Below are 25,681 nucleotides of genomic sequence, written 5' to 3' on the forward strand. Positions count from 1 at the left end.
TTTTTTTTTAATTTGATTTTAGGAAGTAAATATGAAGGTGGCCCAGTACATGTACTTTTGGACTTGAACACTAGGTAGGCTTATTTGGTAGTATATGGAATGAGGCTTCATGGCGGTTAATACAACTGCTTTGCAATCTGCTCAAAGACCCTGGGTCTCCATTCTATCTTTTGCGTGTCAGTTTCTTCTTGTGTTTTGTGCCCTTCATGATAATGAGATGGCTGTGCATATCAATAAGGGCTATAGAGCTCCTTCATGCACAAAAGTGAGCTTCACTCTCCACCAATTCATCCCTTCAATCTAATCTTGTCAAACATAAGCCATGTGTCTACTTCTGAAGAACAACAGTAAGATAAAACTTGTGTTAATGGAGTTATGTCATGGTCTCATAACTCAAAAAGATATAATTAATATAAGCTGTTTAAATGAGTCATTCTCCAATGAAGTACAAAAAGTTATAATTAATATAAACTGTTTAGAGAAATCATTCTCCAATGAAGTACTGTGACTGCATTACAGATGTGCTGAGATGCCGGGATCTTTCTATCCTCCAAAGAGCAGAGCATAGTCAGTGGAGGTTCATCTGGTTCTTCCTGTTGAGAGCAGCTTCAGCCATTTATCCTAATGTAACTTGAAATTCTACATTATGTATGTGTGTGATGATAAAAAAAAATTTGGGAAGCCCTGGGTGTTGAGAACAATCAATGCTCAACCCTGAACCTAGAATGAGATTTATTTCCCTAAACCAAAATGACTAACTTAAAAATGTAGGTAACTGGCTAATGAAGTGAGAGTTATAGCACACGGAGGTACTGAGCAAACAAACATTCACCATACATCCAAAATGTTTTTTTTTTCCCTAATTTAAGTATATCATTCCAGATCACCTTAAGAATAAATCTATAAATCATTTTGACCTAATACCAGCTGACTTCCCAACATAGAGAATTGCTTAAATTTCCTAAAAAGGCTTCCATTCTATTTAAACATTGATTTGGGTCGCTGTCAGGGTCATGCTTCTTAGCTAAGTTGGAAATCTCCTATTTTGTCATTCACGACTCATAATTGTCATTAAGGGGCTATTTTACACAAAGGCTAAGGTTGGTCTTTCACTGTTGTCCCATAATACCCTGTAGTATCAGATCATAGTCACATTAATGTGATTTCAATTACATAATCACAATTAAATGTTTAGCTCATTTGCCTGTCTCTTCCAATTTTGTGAATTCCTTGAGGACAACAAGTGTATTAGAATTTACTCATAATTCTCACCAAACTCAGTTTGGCACATAGTAGGCTGTCATTTTAGGGAAACAAATATTTCCTAACTCTTGCTTTGAAAGTAAAACTTACTTTGGAACTGAAAGCACAAAGACATATAAGAAAGAGTTCTCACTCTCTCTGGTGAAAGAAATGATGAATAAATTCATTAGAACTAGTTGACAATTATTCTCTTTGAAGTAGTGGCCTTCGGGTATTGTCGCTGTGTTTTTTGCTGTCTTGGAGACAACTTTCCATTCCTTTCTCGGTGAGTAGATATAGTTTCTTGCAGTTGACCTTGCAGAAATGTGTACACATATTAACTTAGAAGCAAAGTGCGATTTACGTGTTAGTATTCTAGAGCCTCTAACATTTTTTTATAAATCCCATCTTTCAAAGTGTTAAAATCATAATAAATGAACTGCCAACATTTCAATCATCGCAGCATTACGTGAGAACAGCACAAGGTGATTTTGTGAGTCTAAAAACAGAATTGGGTTGAAGGCATCTTACATGTTACGTGATGTGCAAAATCCTTGCGAAAGGTAATAAATGAGAAAGATCCTGAGGGATTTCTTTTAAAAGGGAAAGAAAATATCTATGAGAAATGCTAAAGCTCTTCTAAAGAATTTGTGGTTGAATCTACAGTTAAATACAGCCAACTATTTTCTGTAAGATAAGATTTGGGACACTAGCACTTTTTACCTACCAATTCTGGATAGCGTGGGACATCGTATCACATTGATTATGTTGTAATGGTTTAATTGCATGTGCCTCAATCCTTAAGGACAAATATTAGGTTCCTATCCATCACTGTGTTCATAATAACTAGTACATACTCCAGCATAGGAGATTTTATTTTGTGTTCATTGAATGGAAATATGAATAAGTGCAGACATTCTGAAATCTAAAAATTGAATCCCCCTTGACTGTAAAAATAGATTTGTAAAACTGCATTAGAATTTCAACTTCTGCATACCAAAACTGCAAATCATAATTAGAAGACTGCAAGAACTGGGTATCAGGAATAGAAAAATCAAGCAAAACAGCTGTTACAAAAGGAAAAAAATAAAACACAGTAAATCTAGACCTTAGTCTACAATTTAATAAAATATGTAATAAAGGAGGGAACTATAATATCTGTAGTAATTGCTCCAAACAATATATAGTTTTTAAAACATTGTGTGAAAATAAAATAGTTAAAACAAGTTGGTTCTATATAAACAATAAAAATGAGAAGATTAGGTTTAAAAGTATATTTCTATTCAGTGATTTATTCTTAACTAAATAATTATGACAAATAGCTAAAGTTAACCATCCAGTGCAATTAATTCAGCTGAAGAAAGAATTGGAATTTACATGTAATAGTAAAGTAGCATCTATCAGACCAACTACCCTATAGATAACAACTAAAAACCCTAGAAAAAATATACAACTGGTACTTGAGGGCGATGTTAGTGACCAAAGGAAGGTGGATTTGAAGGGTTAGAGTTTTGGAAAAAAGGAAAAGCATTGGTGTGTTTACTTGTTTAAAATTCCATGTGTGAAAATTGACAACAATTAGTACCATGCGGGGTGGCAAAACTATCAGATAGACACTATACCCACAGGCTTTAACAACTAGAGCATAGTGTAGGGTGAATATAGCAGGTGTAGAAGAAGGTGGATATTCTAGACAAAACAGATAAACAGCAAATTTGGGGTAAAAACTCTCATCTCCTACTTCTTCCCAAATTCTGCATTTATTGGGTGTAAATATCTGACTGATCCCTGATCTATGTATATGGGGATTAAGCTCCAAGAATCCCAGTTAAGACCAGAGAAACAAATCAGAGATTCTTTTTGCACTGCAAAGGAGGTGGAGTTTAAACTTTGTCCAACCGTGAAAAATGACTCTGAAAAACAAATAACAATACTCTTTGAAGAAAGAGTATCACTCAAAATATTCAACATACAATCCAAACATTACAAAAGATTACCAAAAATTGGGGAAATGTGAAACATAATTCTTAAAAAATGCATAAGTCTAATTCTGAGATGGCCTAGATATTGTAATCAATAAATATTTTATACCTTATTATATAATTGGCTCAAGAATACAAAGGAAGATAAATGATTGCAATAATTGAATAGGTATTGCCAAAACACATAGTTTTCAAAAATTTTTTAAAGGTTACTTATTTATTTGGGGTGGGGGGCACAGGGAGGGAGAGACAAAATCCCAAGCAGGCTTCACGCTGCCAGCACAGAACCTGATGCAGGGCTGAAACCCACAAACTGTGTGATCATGACCTGAGCTGAGATCAAGAATCAGACATTTAACAGATTGAGCCACCAAGACAACCCAAAACACATAGAAATTTTTTTTAGGATGCAAATTAGAATTATAGATTTGAAGAAGAAATTAATATAGTGCAAGATAGATAGGGTAATTTGGAACTGAAGATAATAAAGCAGTAAGAAAAAAATTAAAAAGATCTTAAGAGACATATTGGGTATAATGAAAATAACATGTGACTAATTGAATTCTCATAAAGAATGAATAGGAGGCAAGCAATATTTAAAAGACAAGACTGAGTTTTTTGGCCAAAACTGGAAAAAAATTAAATTACAGATTTTAAAAGTGCTAGCAGTGTGAACACAAATAAACGATACCAAACAGCATTAAGCAATGCTATAATGCAAGGACAAAGTGATTCCTAAAATCAACTACAGAACAAAGATTATCACCTTTAACGAACAGTAAAATTGGCATATGCCTTCTCAGCATCAACAATGGAATCCAGAAATAAAAATGGAATAAAAATCTTTAACTGCTCAATGACTATAACTGCCAAACATTGTCAAAAATGAAATTAAGTATAAATGGACGAATGGGGGAGGATATTCACATAAGAGGGCAGGAGGCATGAAGGAATTCTCTGTGCCTTCCTTTCAATTTTACTGTGAACTTGAAATTGCTCTAAAAATTGAAGTCTAAATTATAAAAAATTTATTGTACACCTGAAACTAATATTACACTGTATTTTAATTAAGTGGAATTTCAGAAACACTGCTATCATAAAGGAAAAAAATAATGCAAATAAATTATTAAAATGACTATTTAAAATAATCTATTTATAAGACATTGTCAGGAGTGGCTGGCTTGGCTGGCTCAGTCAGTTAAACGTCTGACTCTTGATTTCAGCTCAGGTAATGATCTCACAGTTCATGAGATCAGGCCTAGTGTCAGGCTCTGCATGGGGCAGGGACAGAGAGAGAGAAAGAGAGAGAGGGTGCACAAGCTGGAGAGGGGCAGAGAGAGAGGGAAAGAGAGGAAATCCCAAGCAGGCTCTGCGCTGACAACCCAGAGCCCAACATGGGGCTCAATCTCAGAAACCATGAGATCATGACCAGAACCAAAATCAAGAGTTTGATGCTCAACCAACTGAGCCACCCAGGTGCCCCAAGATAGAAGTTTTTATTCAAGTATAAATAACACACAATTTTATATTAGCTTCAGCTGTACAATATTATGGTTTAACAATTCTATGCATTTCTCAGTAATCACCAAGATCAGTATACTCCTAATCCCCTTTAAATATTAAGCTTTATTTCTCAAACGAGTATGGTACTGGCCCAAAAACAGACACATAAATCAGTAGAACAGAATAGAAAATCCAAAAATAAACCCATGGTTATATTGTTGATTGATCCACAACAGAGGCAAGAATATACAGTAAGAAAGGAACAGTGTCTTCAACAAATGGAGATAGAAAAACTGGACCACTTCCTTGTATTATACATAAAAATAAACTCAAAATAGATTGAAAACATAAATGTGAGACCTCAAACTATAAAACTCTTAGAAGAAAACATAGGAAGTTTTAATTTATTTGATATTGGCTATAGAAACATGTTTCTAGATAGGTCCTCTCTACCAAGGGAAATAAAATTAAACTATAGTGACTACACCAAAGTAAAAGCTTCTGCACAGCAAAGGAAACCATCAATAAAACAAAAAGGTAATCATATGAACAGGAGAAGATATTTTAAAATATTTCAGATAAGGGGTTAATATCCAAAATACATAAAGAATTTATGCTAGTGGGGCACCTGGGTTGTTCAGTCAGTTAAACGTCTGGGTCTTGATTTTTGGCTCAGGTCGTGCTCTCACAGTTGTGAGATCAAGCCTTGCAGTGGGCTCCAGGCTGACGAGTGCAGCCTACTTTTTTTCCTCTCTCTCTCTCCCTCTCAAAATGAATAAATAAGATTAAGAAATAACTTACGCAAACAATTCAACACACATACACAATTTGATTACAAAATTAGAAGACCTGAATAGACATTTTCCCAAAGACAACATACAGATGGCCAACAAACACATGAAAAGATACTCAACATCACTAATAATCAGGGGAATGCAAATTGAAGCCGCAATGAGATAAAACATTACACTTGTCAGAAGGGCTAGTATCAAATAAATAATAACCACATAAAAAATAATGTATTGATGAGACTATGGAGAAAAAAGAACCCTCATGAATATGTGTTTCATTATGGGGACTTGCAGTTATAATGAGTGTTTTCATTTTCAAGTGTAATTGACCTATAGAAATGGGGAAATGTATTTGCTTTATGGTTTAAGTGGCTGAGTACTCAATACACACACACACTTATAGTCTCACACATATATTAATTTCAATAGAATAATTTCATTCTAAGAGATTCATTTAATTCTGGCTCAGGATGATGATATAAGACAATTCAGGGATCCCTGGGTGGCTCAGTCAGTTAAGTGTCTGACTCTTGATCTCACCCCAGGTCACTATCTCACAGTTCATGGGTTTGAGCCTCAGGTTGGGCTCTATGCTGACAGTGTGGAGCCTGCTTGAGATTCTCTCTCCCTCCCTCTCTCTCTCTGCCTCTCCCCCATGCTCTCTCAAAATAAATAAACTTTTTTTTTTAAATGACTGAATTCACCTTCTCCCTGGAACAAACCAAAAATACAGAGAATGACAAGAAAACAGGGAGAGAGATGTGAACACGGTAACAAAGGAACCTCCACCCCCAAACAATTAATGATAGTGGGAAGGAATAGTAGTGAGTGACTGGGAACAGATTCAGTCTGTCCTTGAGCACAGAAGAAAAGCCAAGGTTTAGAGAGTAACTAGCATATGAAAGAGACAACACTAGAACTCTGCCAAATGTCCAAGGAGCTGTGGAAAATCTCTCTAGATCAGAGAGACTAAAGAATGACTTATTTTCCCACCCCACCTCAAAAGCTTAGACCAGAGTAATGTTTGGACACTATAAGAGGCAGGCTCAGATAATAATTATTGGGTCCCAACACCATATCTGGTGGGTCCAGTCATCACAGGGAGTTTGTGAACTCAGTGAGTCCGGGATCCACAAACCCCAGACCCATATGAGCTTCAGTCATGTTAGAACACAGGCAAAAAACAAACAAGATGTATTTTCAAACGATCAAGGAGAGGTAGAAAAAGAACAAACAAAACATAAAGCCAGGAGAAGAGGGGAAATAATAAAGATTAGAGCAGAAATCCATGATATAGAAACAACAACAACAACAAAAAAACAAAAACAAAAAACAAAAACAGTAAAGCAGATCAATGGAACCAAAGTCTGGTTCTTTGATAAATTAATAAAATTGATAAACCCCCAGGCAGACTTATCAAAAAGAAGAGAAGGGACCCAAATAAATAAAATCATGAGTGAGAGAGGAGAAGTCACAACTAACACCACAGAAATACAAACAACTATAAGTATATATTATAAATATATATATATATATATATATATATATATATATATATATATATATATCCAAAATTGAGCAATCTGGAAGACATGGACAACTTTGCAGAAACATATAAACTACCAAAACTGAAACAGGAAGAAACAGAAAATTTGAACAAATCCGTCACCCGGAAAGAATTTGATCCAATAATCAAAAATCTCCCAAGATATGAAAGTCCAGGGCCAGATGGCTTCCCAGGGGAATTCTGTAAACCATTTAAAGAGTTAATACATATTACTCTCCAACTATTCCAAAAAATAGAAATGGGAAGAAAACTTTCAAACTTATTTTACAAGGCCAGCATTATCTTGATTTCAAAAAAAGACAAAGATCCCATTAAAAAGAATTAAAGGCCAATATTCCTGATGAACATGGATGTAAAATTTCTCAACAAAATACTAGCAAATCAAATGCAACTGTATATTAAAAGAATCATTCGCCATGATCAAGTAGAATTCATTCCTGGGCTGTCAGGTTAGTTCCAGATTTGCAAATCAATCAATGTGAAACATCACATTAATAAAAGAAATGATAAGAATCATATGATCCTCTCAATGGATTCAGAACAAGCATTAGACAAAGTACAGCATCCATTCTTAATAAAAATTCTCAACAAAATAGGGATGGAGGGAATACAGCTCAACATCATAAAGGCCATATACAAAAGACACACAGCTAATATTATCCTTAATGGGGAAAACCTGAGAGCTTTTTCTCTATGATCAGGAACAAAATAGGTATGTCTACTTTCACCATTGTTATTTAGCATAGTACTGAAAGTCTTAGCCACAGCAATCAGAAAATGAAAAGAAATAAAAGTTCTCCAAATCAGCAAGGAAGAACTCAAACGTTCACAATTCAAAGATGACACCTCACTAAAAAATCTCTCCAACTGATACATGAATTCAGCAAAGTCACAGGATACAAAATCATCGTACAGATATCTGTGGCATTTTTATACACCAATAACAAAGCAGCAGAAAGAGCAACAAAGCAATGCATCTCATTTACAATTGTACCCAAAACCATAAGATACTTAAGAGTAAACCTAACTGAAAAGGTAAAAGATCTGTTCTCTGAGAACTATGGAACACTTAGGAAAGAAATTGAAGATGAGACAAAGAAGTGGAAAAACATCCCATGTTCATGGATTGGAAGAACAAATATTGTTAAAATGTCCACACTACCCAAAGAAACCTACGCATTTAATGCAATCCCTATCAAAATACCAAAATCACTTTTCCACAGAGCTAGAATAAATGAATCTAAAATTTATATAGAGCCACAAAAGACTCTAAATAGTCAAAGCAATCTTGAAAAGCAAAGCAAAGCTTGAGGCACCACAATTCCAGACTTCAAGCTATATTTGAAACCTGTAGTCATTGGGGTGCCTGGGTGGCTCAGTCGGTTGAGCTACCGACTTCAGCTCAGGTCACGATCTCACGGACCGTGAGTTCGAGCCCCACATCGGGCTCTGGGCTGATGGCTCAGAGTCTGGAGCCTGCTTCCAGTTCTGTGTTTCCCTCTCTCTCTGCCCCTCCCCTGTTCATGCTCTGTCTCAAAAATAAATAAACGTTAAAAAAAATTAAAAAAAAATAAACCTGTAGTCATTAATACTGTATGGTACTGGTCAAAAACAGACATATAGGTCAATAAAACGGAATAGAGAACCCATAAATGGGCCCACAAATATAAAGTCAACTAATCTTCAAAAAAGCAGATAAGAATATTCGATGGAAAAAAGTCTCTTCAACAAATGCTATTGGGGAAACTGGACAGCAGCCCCCAGAGGAATGAAACTGGAACACTTTCTTCCACCATGCACAAAAATATAATCAAAATGGATAAAACACATAAATGTGAAACAGGAAACCATCCAATTCCTAGAGAAGAACATAGGCAGCGACCTCTTTGACCTTGGCTGCAGCAATTTCTTACTAGACATGTTTCTGGAGCAAGGGAGACAAAAGCAAAAATGAACTACTGGGACTTCACCAAGATAAAAAGCTTCTACACAGTGAAGGAAACAATCAACAAAACTAAAAGCAACCAACAGAATGGGAGAAGATATTTGCAAATGACATATCTGATAAAGGGTTAGTATACAAATCTATAAAGAACTTAAAAAACTCAACACTGAAAAAACAAGTATTCCAATTAAGAAATGGTCAGAAAACATGATTAGACACTTTTCCAAAGAAGACATCCAGAAGGCTAAGAGACACATGAAAAGATGCTCAATATCACTCATCATCAGGGTAATACAAGTCAAAACCACAATGAGATCCCACCTCACGCTTGTCAGAATGGCTAAAATTAATGACACAAGAAACAACAGGTGTGGAGAGGATGCAAAGAAAGAGGTACTGCTTCAAGTTGTTAGAGCACTGTATTTGCCCTGGAACCACAAGGACAGTTAAACCTCCCATTCGAGTATTTCTTGATTATCAGAAAAATTAACAGTTAATTGAAGATTTAACTAATTTAATTACTGTCCAGTTTGGATATTTTTCAAGGATTTGGGGAATGATACCAGTTAGGGATCATAAACTTGTTGCCCTTTAGGCAATAAATCTCATTGTGAGAAGTAAAATATTTTAAAGGGAATTATGAAGTTTTGCTAATTAGCATCATCATTACCTTTATAAGTCAATTTTGTGTAAAATACATGCTTTGAAAGAAATAATTTAGATGTCAAGTTTTACAAAAAATATACGCCTGGTTTAAAATAGGTGTTCAGGTTTCTTTAACACAGTACTGCTTAGACCTTTTAATGTGTATTGTTAATCTGATGCTCAGGATATATCTTACATTATCTCCTGGAATTATGTAATCTCATATCCTTTCTTTTTTGTTTCCCATGGACATTTTTCAGAATTAGTGTCCAGAGAAATGCCTTTGGCATTGGGAATTTCTCATAGGATTTTCTCTAATGATATGCAGTTGAGAATAAAGAAAATAGAACAAAAATCCTATTCTATTTATCGTAATGGTAAGGCAAATAGCTCTTGTGTGTTGAACTGATACTAAACGTCTGCTGAATTAAAGAACCATAGTCTGCATATCTTCCGAAAGAGTCTAAATAACCAACATGTCTTTAGCTCACTTAAGTTTTTTTTTTTTTCATTATAGAATGACAATAGAGGAAGCACATTACATTGGTTTGACAAAGCCAAATTATACATATAGTCTGTGCATTATTATATATCACAGGAAAGCTGGACATTTAACCAGACAGCCTTTTTATATATCTAGAAAAACAATTTGGTTATTTTCTTGAGCAAATCTGCCCCAATTTTTCTCTTGGTAAATGTGATATTTTTCTATAAACTGAATCCTTGCCCTAAGATGCAAGGGCATATTGGTTGAGAGAGAAAACTGGCAAAACACTGTTTATGTCACTGCTCCTTTCTGAACCAGATCATCAAGAATAAAGATTTGATATACCACATAACTGCTAAGACTTGATCACACCTACTTTTCTCATCTGTCAAAAAGTCAACCCGAAGAATGAAGAAAAAGATATAAATTAAACAAAATTTCTAAAACAATCATAGAGTCCAACCACAGAAATATAGCCCAACTGGACATTTATTTTTTTTCCTTAGAATTGCACAAGGTCCAAATAGGAAACAGATGGCATACTCAAATTAGGATGATTTAAGAAATGTTTAATAAAGGGACTATTCACAAAGTGAAGGTGTGTGTAGGGGACCCACAAGGGATAATGCACTCAGACTACTAAATGGAGCGGCATACGCCACCCCCCCCCCCCAGAGCCAGAGGGACAGGGACAGTAGGATTATTGAAATAAAGAAGGAAATAAGGCTACTTTGAAAGACATATTTGGTCAGAGGATGCAGCCCAAGCTGATACCACATGGGTGTGGCTAGAAGAACAAAGGCTAGTCTTATTTATTCCTTCTTCTGATCTCATGTAGAAGCTTCCCTTGGAATACCCAATAGGAAGTGGGGGACAAAGGAGACTGTTGATATTGCCCATTCACCTAGAGACAAGAGCCAGTTGGGAAAAGGGTAAAACTAAAGAGACCAGTGGAAAATAACTCGTAATGACTGGTCAACCTTCAAGAATTCATCATATGTTCAATTACAGGAGCCAAGAAAAATTACTTTGAATGTCATCATTCTGTAAGAACCTTAGGTTTAGATTTAGGTATGCTACTTTCTTTTCTCCATTTTTACTTTTTCTTTTATGTTCCCCCCTTTCCCCTTCCATCATGGATCCTTGTGCTGTGTTGTGACTTCAAATGCTGTATGACTCGTTACCAGTGCTCTGATTTTTTTTGTTTCCTCTATTATCTGGCCTGGGATGAAATAATCAGCTATGAAGTCAGAAAATTAGATTTCAGACTGCCTAAATGTAAGCCTCATCACCATATTTAACTAGGTTCAATTAGGACTATGAGTTAATGAAGGTACCATAATCTGAAAAACTTCTGACTTCTAATAATTTTCTTATTCTTTTAACTTCAAATCCTTTTGTGAACATTTTAGGCAAGTTAGTGTGTGTGTGTGTATATATGTATATGTATATATATATATATATATATATATATATATATATACACTTTTATATATATATATTTATATATATATACTTATATATATAAATATATATACTTATATATACGTATATATACTTATATATACATATATATACTTATATATACATATATATACTTATATATACATATATACTTATATATATACATATGTATACTTATATATATACTTATATTTATATATACATATATATATAAACATATATATACTTATATATATACACTTATATATACTTATATATATAATACCTTTCAAACATTCACTTGCTATGTATACATATTCAGAGTGTGCAATTTAGTTACATTTAAGAATATGTAACATGTTAACACCTTTCAAATTACTGAATTCATTTATTTTGAGATTTCGTTGACTACTCATTTCATATGGCATTAAAATCTTCCTATTGTTTTATTAAACTATTATCACATGAATTCCCCAGCTTACACTGCCCAGGCCAACTGTTGGCCGAAAAAAAAATGCCTTAGCCTTATTCTCTCTCAATTTCTACCACTCTGCAACAGGAATGAGGATCCCATCTCCATTTATACCATACTGCATATAAGTGACGACCAGGTACTACTTAACTACTAATGGTGAGTTTGTCCATTGGTTTGGGCATTATATTCAATATTGATAGTAACACAAAGATTCAGTGACCTTGTTTCCATGGGCAATGTATAGGGTGATCTTAATTCCAGGATCATCCCCAAACTGTTTCTGGTTTATTCACATAAATGCCTATTTACACTGTTCTCACAGTTTAATAGTGATGCACACCCTCTCACACGTATCCAGGTTTGGATAATAAACTATATAATAACCATAGTTCCAAAATATTATTTCTTATAGACATTAGTTCATATTATATAAGAAGTAATTGTTGATGGTTATAAACATCCAAGGAATGCTGGGTTAAAGAAATTTGAATTATGTAATTCATTTATTTTTTTTTATTTTCTAAATTATTCTCTGAAAATTTACTATGATAATATATGTCATGATTTTTTTTTCCAAAGCTTAATTTGGTATGACATATTAGCGAATCTTATTTTGACACATTTGTTTTTCACGTAGTATTTCTGGACTGATACATAATACTCTAGTGGCAATTGTGAAAGTATACTGTCTGCCCTGTTCACAAACGTGTTCCTAACCCTTCTGCTTTCTAGTTGCTTTGCTGTGTTTTGGCTAGTACATCATTTCTTTTCTGCCGGTCCCTATTACATGTAGCTAGGATGACCACATAATTTATAAATTAAACAGGAAAACTTTTGAGATAAAAGGGAACTCAAAGACATCAAGCTCAACCCAGGATTGCCATGATAAACCATGATACATGGTCAGCCTAACAGTAGAGCACAGTTAGAAGTCTACTATTCTCATACACGAGAGAAGAAAAAGTGCCTTAAATAAAATAACATATGTTTTACAATTGGCCTCTTCCAAATTGATTTATCTTTATTTGAGTTGTTTACCTTTGACAGATTCCCTTTAGGTGTTATTCCACTGCAGCTAAAAATAGTGAGGAATGTGCATTTTAATGTACAAGATATGCTCATGACTACACTGCTTCATTTAAAAACTCTTATTTAGAAAAACTCTAGGGGCACCTGGATGGCTCAGTCAGTTAAGCATCAGACTCTTGGTTTCAGCTTAAGCCATGATCTCACGGTTCATGAGCTCAAGCCTCATGTCAGGTTCTGTGCTCACAGTGCAGAGCCTGCTTGGGATTCTTTCTCTCCTCTCTCCTTCTGTCTCTGCTCTCCGCCCCCCACCTCTCAAAATAAATAAATTAAAAAAAAAAAAAGCTCTATACAGTTTACTCTGGTAAGGATACAATTTATTTTTAACCCAAGGCTGATTAATATTCCAAGAGGTGAACAAAAAAATCAATGTCATAGATAAGAACAAATCCTTACTTAAATATATTTTTCTATTTTGTGGATATCACTGTCAACATTTATTAACAAATCTAAAATGAGATAAATGTGTTAGGCATTTTCAGAGAGGATTATAAAAACTTATCCTATCGTAAACTATCACAGTGGATTAAATAAGAATACTCGAAATTTAAGAGAATGTAAAGTTGCACTCACCTTAATGCCAGAAGGCTGGCCGAAATTAATAGCAGTATGTTATGTCATGGGAATGATGTTTACTTAACACAGTATCTTTAGGGATATTCTAGCCTGAAAAACTGGTCTATTTCTTAGGAATTTATCATTTTACTTTCTTAAAAAAATAATGCTTTTGGTGTATTAAATAGAACAAAAAATATAAAATTAATTGCCATCTGTTAACTACCCAATTTTTAACACTTTGCTCTGAGTTCTTGAACACAGTTCTACCTAGTCAGGCCACTCATGGGAAATCTCATATTATTGCCAAATAGAGGTTTAATTCCAAGTTCATTGGTTAAGAATAAAAAACGATATGATCATCAGATGAATGTGGCTGGCATGTAAAACAATAAGTCAAAAAAAGAGTGCACAAATGGAATATGCAGAAACTCTGAAATGCTTCAGGTGCACAAACCTCTTTAAAGTTTACTAAGGTTGGAATAGATTGCTTTTGAATGTGGCACTTTTTTCCTTAACAAGTCCCCACTGATTGAAACACAATTAACAGTGAATCAAACTTTTAGGACTTTAAGTCAAACTGTCAATTTGTTCAAATGCTATATGTACACTTACTAAAGCAATACCAAATCTGTTGCTGCACTAACTACTGCTTTATTGAATGTCAACTTGAGAGTATTGGCAGTCTGTAGGAAAGAACTACTAAGCCAGGGCTCATGATAGATTAACTGCATATTTGCTTCTAAGAATAGAGTTTAATACCTGTAGAAAATAAAAAAAATATGTGAATCACTAGCATATAATTTTAAAGCCTTCAATACAGTTAAATATGTTATAATTTTCCTCCATTTTAATTGCTAAGGAACAATTCTTTAAACATATTTTCTTTTTTAATCCTGTGGCAATACCTATTTGCAGCTAGAGCTATGGAAGTAAATTCCAGGTTATAGGCATGGACCAACAAACAATATAAAGCTACAGTATATGGGTAAATATCTTTAAGTAAGAGACTTAATTGTATATACATATATGTGTTATGATATTTATATTCCATATGCAAATATTTACATTAGAGTGTAAATGAAGGATTCCACAAATATTAACTCTATTGGAAACAGAGAGAGAGGGAGAGGGAACCTATAAGAACTCAGTTTGGTTTCTGGATGCTAACACCCATAATTGTGAACCTACAACTTCTTACATGCATTGCTTCCATGACAGATTTGGATGCTGCAAAACTAGTATCCTTCACCCCCTATATAGTTTAAAGAATAGGGCCATGTTTGTATTGGCTTGACAGTTTTTATTTTTCTTCCTAACTGGTAAATAAAAAAAAAATAATTGTCTTCCCTTCACACATGGTTAACAATGTTACCTACCAGAGAGAATGATGCCAAATGTAATTGTGAAAATAGAACAATTTTAAAGGGTGTGATGATTAAGTAAGCTAATGACTCTTTGTATTCTCCAATCATTTGCATTGCATGTGTGCTGGGTTATATGGATGGACGGAGAGCTGTTCTGGATGTTTCTTACCAGTGGTTTGCAATATAGCAAAATGGGATGCTTCCATTTGACAAGTTTAAGAAAAGAAACCCTTCAATGGACATGAGCCTTTGGAAACTACAAAATGAAAAAAGAACAAACACTCAAAAACCTTTGGAAAAGTCTCTGAAATATTTGCTTGCTTACGCACAAAAAATGAAGACTTGCTGGGGGAAAAAAAGGCAAGAAACTTCACAGCAATGTAATATATGGTTTTGAAAATTTTTTTTAATGTTTATTTATTTTTGAGACAGGGAGAGACAGAGCATGAACGGGAGGGTCAGAGAGAGAGGGAGACACAGAATCTGAAGCAGGCTCCAGGCTCTGAGCTGTCAGCACAGAGCCCGACGTGGGGCTGGAACTCACGACCTGTGAGATCATGACCTGAGCCGAAGTCGGAGGCTTAACCGACGGAGCCACCCAGACGCCCCTGTAATATATTGTTTTGAAGATAAATTTTCTATAACACTTGTTTATTGATGCAAATTTGAAAATTATATGAATTCACTAACTACCAAATGATATCTCTGTCTAGCTTTCATCCATAGAAATTAACCACTAGCTATTTTGAGTGTTGATCAATTTACCACTTGTTTCTACGATGAAATTTTACTAGCTGGTTATTATCCCCTACAAATAACACATAATCACCTTACTTAGCCTGTAACCTATTATGAGACAATCAATTTATATTGATTTTAGTTTATTTTAATGAAATTATAAGTTTTATTTAAAAAATATTTATACATATTTCTCGAAAATGTTAATCACATTGTAAGAGTTTTAACACAGGGCACCTGGGTGGCTCAGTCAGTGAGCGTCCAACTCTTGTCTTGATTTTGGCTCAGGTCATGATCTTGTGGGTCATGGGTTCAAGCCCCATGTTGGGCTCTGCATTGACAGTGTGGAGCCTGCTTGAGATTGTCTCTCCTCTTTCTCCCTCACTTGCACTCTGTCTCAATAAATAAACACTAAAAAAAATATTTAAAGAGCTTTAACATATTGTTATATTGGCTTTTAAAAAGACCATGCCAATTTACACCGCTAGTGTGTATATTAGAGTGCTCACATTTTATATCTTTATAAATTTCAGGTACTTATTTAATATGCAATTTCTCGGGGCGCCTGGGTGGCTCAGTCGGGTTAAGCGTCCGACTTCGGCCCAGGTCATGATCTCGCGGTCCGTGAGTTCAAGCCCCGCGTGGGGCTCTGTGCTGACAGCTCAGAGCCTGGAGCCTGTTTCCGATTCTGTGTCTCCCTCTCTCTGACCCTCCCCCGTTCATGCTCTGTCTCTCTCTGTCTCAAAAATAAATAAACGTTAAAAAAAATTTTACATATGCAATTTTTCATTAGATAGGCAAAAATAGAATCCTATTTAAATTTATATCACTATTTTTATAATGAATATCTGTATCTTATTCAATTACAGTTCAATTCTTGAAATGATCTGCCTATATCCTGCTACACTATTTCATTTAGATTTCTTCTTATATAAGATTTGTGCATACAGTAATATAAGTAATAACTCTTTTGCATGTATATTGAAATTATCTTTTCTCAATTTGTCTTTTACATTTTCCCTTGCATTTTATTATTTCTGTAATCTATATTATGTTTATACTTTTTAGCTGTTTACTGTGAAATGCATCACGTACATATATACATATATATGTCACATTTTATATTGGTAATACCAAAAACTAAATCTTTGCACTCAGCTAGAGAAATAGAGTATTATTTATAGCTTTGAAACTCCGTGTATACCCTCCAGTTTATATCCTTGCCCATCCCTCACAGGTATAAACACTATCCTGAATCACTGACCATCAGAAGTCAATTATAAAGTTGTAATACATGAATCATATAACATTATGTCTGTACAGATTGTCTACATGACATATGATTGTATTCCTAAATTATGTAATTCCTGTCTTTAAAATATACTCTAACAGGAACTAGGACAGGCTACATAATCTATAGGGCCCAGTGAAAATGAAAATGGTGGGTCCTTATTCAAAATTTTTCTAAGAATTCTAAGATGATAGCAGCAAAGCCTTTAATCAAGAGTGGGGCCTTATGTATCAGCACAGGTCATACCTATGCAGATGGCCCTGTGTGAAGGGATACTATACCTTTCCTACTTGAAACTTGATATTTTTTTGCTTCTTTATGTTTTATAGTTCAACCAGTGAAACTTTAAGAAACTCATCAATGACTTCAAGCAGTCATTTTCACTAATACATAAGATTTTAAGAGAACACCAAAGATTTTTTTAACCCATTAAAATCTTAGTGGAAATGTGGACTACTTCTTGGTTTTGGGCTTGCCTCTCTACAGGTTTCCATTTACATGTGCATAGGTTTCTCCAGTGTTCATAATTAGAAACAGTCCAATCCCTAACATTTGAAGAGCCTGGAGCAAGAGTAAAAATAGAAGACAGATGATGGTATGTTTTAAATATTTTCAAGTTACAAAAAAAAGATAATAAACTGTTAGATAAAATACTTTCAGTTTTTCTACCTTGAAAATAGTTGTTTAATATCACAGAATGATTCTTTGTTCATACATAACTCTTGCGAAATCCCACACTACATCTTAAGGACTTCTGGAACCACACATTGTCGCAAGATGAGAATAGGATGATTGCCCAAAAGTACTGGGCATGTACTGTATTACTGCCATCTAAGCAAGAAGATCAAGGGGCGCCTTGAGCGCCGACTTCAGCTCAGGCCACGATCTTGCAGTTCTTGGGTTTGAACCCTGCATGGGTCTCTGTGCTGACAGCTCAGAGCCTGGAGCCTGCTCTGGATTCTGTGTCTCCCTCTCTCTCTCTCTGCCCCTCCCCTACTCATACTCTGTCTCTCTCTCTCAAAAATAAACGTTTAAAAAAAATGATCTGCCAAGTCTTTTATTTAACATAATCACATCTGCTGGTTAAATCCTCCCTACACTCAGAAGCAATGTCTGAATCTCATGGCAGCTAGCAGCACAGGCCATAAACCATGCAGCTTTTATTTTGAAGCATAGGACAAGAGATGAGGAGAAACTTTAACTCAAAGCTTCAAAGTGAGAGTCATGATCTCATACTTGCCTGGGTGTTTGGCTACTGAGCTAACAATGTGATTTATTATGGGGGTTTAGACCATGTGTTAATATTTCTGATCTCTGGAGAAACTTGAGACTAAAAAGTATTGTCCTGACTTCCAGGAGGGGCTGAAGACTAAAGGTCAGCCACAAGGCAAATGTGATTGAAGCCCAATAACCTCTGGATACCAAAGGCTCAAGCGAGCTTCCCTGGCTGGCAACACTATACATTTTGTCACACATTGTGGCCAAGAGGAGTTACCACTGTGCATGATCAATGGGGAATAGAAAACTGGAAATGCCAGTATTTAGATCCCTCCTGAAACCTACCTTTTGTGTCTCTTCTTTTGGTTGATTTAATATGTATCTTCTTCCTATAAAAAAAAACTGCAACTAGGAGTGTAGCTGAGTACTACTTACCAATTATTAATCCTGAGGGTAGTTTCAGGAACCCCAAACTTTGAAATTGATGTCAGAAGTGATGGACATCTTATGTGGAGACTCTGCCCCCTAATTTTGTTTTGGCTAACCTCTTTGCAATAGCTTCTATGACATTCTCCAAAAAGTCATGACTCATAGATTCAGGTTTTATTTGCCACTAGAAATCTTTAGTTGGATATAGTCCTATTGAGTGTATTTAATAAATAAGCCATCTTCCTCCTAAAAACTATCATTGCAAAATATATGTGTGTGTGTGTGTGTGTGTGTGTATATACACACACACACACACACATATACATAATATATGTATATATACACATATACATAATATATGTATATATATGCACACATATATATGTGTGTGCATATGTGTGTGTATGTATGTGTGTGTATATATATGTATGTGTATATATATATACATATATATATATATATATATATGTATATATATATAAAACTGCTATTTTACCCATAATTTCAATTGACAAGGAGGTCACCTGTTTTTTTTGTTTTTTGTTTTTTGTTTTTCCTTTTCTTGGAGGTGTCTCCCAAGTCAAGGAAGTAAACGTATCAGTATAGAAATAAATAACTGTAGTTTGGCTGCTTTAACACATTTCTTCCACTCAGTAGTGAGAATTTAAAGGTATCTGCTATAGCCCTAAATTCTTGGCATCAGTAGTCAAGACAGCAACTACTGTCAGTTCACAAAATCAAACAAATAACAAAATATATTTTGAGTCTTATGTATGAGACAATGTATGGAAGTGGATGAACTATTCGTTTTCACAATGTTTTTGCTTTCTATCCGTTATGTTAATCTCTTCAAACCACAAGGAATCAATATTCCTTTTATTCACAAATGACTATTCTGCTGAATTGCAGTACTTGTCAGCCTTAGCAATTTCCATATTATAAATTCTATAACTGATAATATGTATAAATTGTACTATAATAAAAAATCATTTCGCAAAATAAAACAAAAAGGGTCAAAACTTAATGTTGCTAATTACTATTTTTAGTCTTGCTAAGATGAAGAATTATATCATTTAAGCTTTCACAAAATGTTTCTCATCAACAGATGTCTACTGCTTTAGGTTAACCTACATTCTAAGAAGTATCTAATATTTGAATCATTTGTCTTCTTCTGTTTGCAAGTCAATAATAATTAAGTACAAATTAGTCATCTGGTGACTCAAACATTTGAGATTATCTAAAATAGATCAGAATCATAAGGAGAAAAATATTGTGTAGCAACAATATGAAACATTAAATTTCAAAATATGAACACTACTGAGGCTTTGATGAAAATCTTGTCTTTCCTCCCCATGGTATATGATCTTTGGGTGGGATTATTGCAAATATGACCTGAATTGTAGTCCTTACAGGTCATGAGATAAGCATCTCTGTCCTGAAAGGTCTTAGAGAGAACTGAGAGCAGGAATGAGTCCTTAGCACTTCTTGGCTCTGGACACATTATCGCCAGCCCAGAAACTAAAGAAGATGAATCAAACTTAAAACTGCAACATTGAGTAAATAAAACATGGGTTTAAGAAAAAAGAAAGAAGGCAAGCATTATACTTCTGTCACCAGTGCCCTCTTGGAAGAACATATACAACACAGGAAGAAAAATGTACAGTAATTAAAAACTCTTACATTCACTTAAAATATCAATCATTTGTCAGGGTTAAAAAAAGAAAAGAGAATATTTGAGAACTCAGAAATGATAAAAGTTATTTCTATTAAAAAAAACAAATTCAATTAGAATAATACAATAACCATTGATGATTCTGATGTTAACTATGTGTTAAGCACATAAATGTGTTTCTTTTTCCCCCGCTAACTTATTTAATTCCATTAATACTTTCGGTTAAATACTAAAAATTCCCTTATTTTTTAAATGAGTAAAATTTCTGGCAGGGTTACCTCCAGCTATTGGGCTCGTGCTGTTCCTTAAAAAATAAAATCCTTGGAGTCCCTGGATGACTCAGTCTGTTCAGCATCTGACTTTGGCTCAGGTCATGATCTCATGGTTCTCATGGGCTCAAGCCCCACATCAGGCTCTGCACTGATGGAGGAGAGTCTTCTTGGGATTGTCTCTCTCCCCATCTCTCTCCCTCTCTCTTTGCCCCTTCCACGTGTACACGCTCTGAAAATAAATAAACTTTGAAGTATTTTTTAAAAATGCTCATGGATTGGAAGAATTGATATTTTTAATATGTTCATACTATCTAAAGCAATGTATAGATTTGATAGCAATCCCTATTAAATACCAGTATTATTTTTTCACAGAACTAGAAGCAAATAATTCTAAAGTTCATATGGAATCATGAAAGACCCTGAATAGCCAAAGCAATCTTGAGTAACAACAACAAAAGCTGGAGGTATCATTATTCCAGAATTCAAGATATACTACAAAGCTATAGTAATCAAAACAGTATGGTACTAGCACAAAACAGATACATAGACCACTGGAATAGGATAGCAAGCCCAGAATAAATCCACACTTATATGGTCAATTCTTCTAGGACAAAGGAGGAAAAAAATACACAATGGGGTGTGCAGTTTTCATTGGAGAATATATGATGAAGAATATTCAGTAAATGGTATTGTGAAACTAGACAGCTACACGCAAAAAATAAAAATAAAAAAATGAAACTAGATCCTTTCTTATACCATACACAAAAATAAACTCAAAACAGACTAGAGATCTAAATGTGAGACCTGAAACCATAAAACTCCTACAAGAAAACATAGGGAGTAATCCCTTAAGCATCAGTCATAGCAACATTTTCCATATATGTCTCCTAAGGTAAAGGAAACAAAAGCAAAAAAATAAACTGTTGCGAGTATACCAAAATAAAAATGTTTTGCAGAGTGAAGGAAACCATCAACAAAATGAAAAGACAACCTACTGAATGGGAGAAGATATTTGTAAATTATTATGTATCTGATAAAGGGTCAATATAGCAAATACATAAAAACTTCCACAACTTAACATCAAACAGATAATCTGATTAAAAATGGGAAAATCTGAATAGACATTTTTCCAAAGAAGACGTACAGATAGCCAACAGATACATGAGAAGATGCTCAACATAACTAATAATCAGCGAAATCCAAGTCAAAACTTCAATGAGAGATCATCTCACACATGTCAGGATGGCTAAAATAAAAAACACGAGGAATAATGAGTATTGGCAAGGACCTGTAGAAAAGGGGAGCTTTATGCACTGTTATTGGGAATGACTGGTGACTGGTGCAGCCACTGTGGAAAACAGTATGGCGTTTTCTTAAAAAAATTAAAACCAGTAATAACCTATGAGCCAGTAATTCTACTGAGTATTTACCCAAGTAAAGCAAAAACACTAATTCAAAAACTTATGTCTCCCTATGTTTCTTGCAGCATTGTTTATAATTGCAAAGACATGGAAGCAAATAGGGACCCGTAGTACATGAATGGATAAAGATGTGGTAAATATATACAATGGAGTATTACTGAGTTATAAAAAAGAATGAGATCTTGCCATTTGGGACAACACAATGGATCTAAAGGGAACTGAAATATGTGAACTGAAATAAGCCAGAGAGAGACAAATATCATATGATTTCATTTATATGTGGAATCTAAAAAAAGAAAAAGAAAAAGAAATAAAAAGAAAACAAATGAACAAGCAAACAGAACAAGCAAACTCTATAAATACAGAGAACTGGTGGTTGCCAGAAGGGAGAGCATTGGGTAGATGAGTAAAATAGGTGAAAGGGATTAAGAAGTATAAAGTTCTAATTACAAAACAAAGTCACAAAGATGAAAATTGGGGAATTTTCATAAAATTAGCAAAGGATGAAAGTTAGCAGAGGGAACATAGCCAATAATACTGCAATAACATTTTATGGTAATAGATGGTAACTGTACTTATCATGGTAAGCGTAATATAATGTATGGAATTGTTGAATCACTATGTTGTACACCTGAAACTAACATTGTATATCAACTATACTTCATAAAAAAAAATACAGTAGATAATTTTTAGCAAATACATCAACATAGGTAATATAAAGGAGCACAGGAAGGAGATTTTCATGAACTATGGGTACCACTGTAGTACATTCAAGGAAGCAAATAAATATAACAAATGATTTTATTGGATGATAATATGTAAATATAGGATTCAAATGCTGAAATGTAAATTTTATGTATGGGAAAATCCAAAAATAGTATGAAATTAAAACACAAACACTTGGGGCTGGTTAAGCATCTGACTCTCTGTTTCATCCACAGTTTCATGGGTTCAAACACTATATGGGGCTCTGCACTGGCAATGTGGATCCTGCTTGGGATTCTCTCTCTGCCTCTCCCCCACTTGCAGTGTCACTGTCTCTCTCAAAATAAATAAATTGAAGAAAAAGTGCTAAAATACATAAATTATTAAAAAAAAAAACAAACTCAGGTATTGGAAGGGAAGAAGTCGTAGAATTCAAAAAAGAAAATCTTTCTAATGCCATGCATTGGTATCAAAGTATAAAACCTGGCAAATATAATGTCTTTGTAGAAGAAATTATTTTTTAATAGTTATATATTAAAAATGTTTTTTGTTGTTTTGGGGTGCCTCAGTGGCTCACTCAGTTGAATGTCAGACTTTGGCTCAGGTCATGAATTCCTGGTCTATGTTTGAGCCTCACTTCAGGCTTTCAACTGAGAGCAAGCGGCCTACTTTGGATTCTCAGTCTCCCTCTCTCACTGCCCCTCCCCGACTCATGTCCTCACTCTCAAAATAAACATTAAAAAATATTTTTTTTGTTTTATTAGGGATCAGAATGAAATCATGAATGAATTCAGAATTAAAATGTTCAATTTTAAAACGAATTAAAGAGGTAAGGATAATGTAACAATGTTTCTATTTCTTCTATTAACACTTATAAACTTTCTACCCAACTCTATAGCAGCAACTATAAAAAGAGAAAAAAGGTGAATGTCTATAAACATTTTATATATGTTCATTGTCTATTAGTCAGGAAAATGAAAATTAAAACTTTGATGAGTTAACGCTTTATATCCAATGGATAGGAAAAAATGTAAGTCTAAAAATAGTGTCAGCAAGGAATTATTAATTGCTGGTAGGAATGTAAATAATATAAATATTGATCACCAGTTTGTTACACGACTTTGTTTTCTTGTAAGTTTACACATTCCAATATTGTTATGGGTTGAATGTGTCCAGAATTCATGTTAAAATCCTATCCCCAGTTACCTCAGAATGTGACCTTACTTGGAGATATGGTCTTTGCAGAGGTAATCAAGAAGACAAAATGAGGTCATCATGGTGTGTCCTAATCTACACCATAATGGTATCCTTATAAGAAGGAAAATTTGGATACAGACACAGATAGAAAGAAGACAACGTAAAGAGACCTAGGGAAGGGGTAGCCATTTACAAGCCAAGGAGACAGGCCTAGAACATATGGTTTCCTCACAAGCCTCAGGAGGGACCAAAGCTACCCACACCTCATATTGGTCTAATATGAGGTCTAATATGGTCTAATATGAAAGACAGTAACATATACTGTTTAAGTTACCTAGTTTGTGGTATGGCAACCCTAGAAAATTAACACACAATTTCTCCCGAGGTATATTATGCAAAAGCAAAATTTGGTACATGGAGTTTCTTGAGCCAAATAGATGTTCCTTCACCTACCATTGCCTAGGCTCATCTTCAGTGACAGAATTGAGTAGTAGTGACAGACCATATAGCTGGCAAATCTGAGAATATTTACTCTCTTGACCTTTACAGAAAAGCTTGACAGCAGAAGCATGGGTAATATTTCAGTCCACTAGAAAAGAGCAAAAAAAAAAAAAAAAAGAACTCAAATGCTCATTAACAATAGAATGGATGGGTAAGTTATGGTTTATATCCATTGCCATACTCACAAATGATTAACAATTATCTCTATATTCAAGAAAATACGTGTACAGAACTTTATTATGGATTTTATTGTTATAAGAGTATACACATATATAAAATTTGCAATTAATAAACTAGGATATATTTTATTATAATCATAGAGCAAATTGAGTCTCACAAAATGCTTTATTTCATCTTTACCATACATTATTTTTTTAAATCTCTTTCAAATTTTGGTGCAATCCATGAAAAAATAATTCCCACATAAATATTGGTTGGTGTTTTCATTTACACTAACAAGTCAAGTGAAACAACAATACTATATTAGAACTTCACTTATTCAAGACATTCCACACTCATGGGTTAAAAGAAAAAAAAATGTTAAAATGTCTATACTACCCCAAGTAATCTACAGATATAATGTAATCTCTTTCAAGATACCAATAGTATTTTTCACAGAACTAAAACAATCCTAAAATTTGTATGGAACCACAAAAGATCCTGAATAGCCAAAGCAATCTTGAAAAGGAAAACAAAAGCAAGCTTCGTGATTCCAGACTTCAAGTTATGTTACAAAGTTGCAGTAATCAAAAAGTATGGTACTGGCACAAAAATAGACACTAGATCAATGGGACAGAGTAGAAAAAAAAAAACAGAAATAAACCCATAATTATATGGTCAATTAATCTGACAAAGGAACGGATACCTAATGGGAAAAAGATTGTCCCCAACAAGTAGTGTTGGAAAAACTGGACACCTACATGAAAGAGAAGAAAGAAAAAAAAAAAAAAAAAAAAAACAGGACCACTTTCTTTCACCATATACAAAAATAAACTCAAAATGTGTTAAAGACCTAGGCGTGAGACCTGAAACCATAAAAATTCTAGAAGAGAGCTCAAGCAGTAATTTCTCTGACATTGGCCACAGCAATGATTTTATAGATTTGTCTCCTGAGGCAAGGGAAATAAAAGCAGTTACATCAAAATAAAA

This window comes from Neofelis nebulosa, chromosome 2 (assembly GCF_028018385.1).
Source record: "Neofelis nebulosa isolate mNeoNeb1 chromosome 2, mNeoNeb1.pri, whole genome shotgun sequence".
Lineage (NCBI taxonomy): Eukaryota > Metazoa > Chordata > Mammalia > Carnivora > Felidae > Neofelis > Neofelis nebulosa.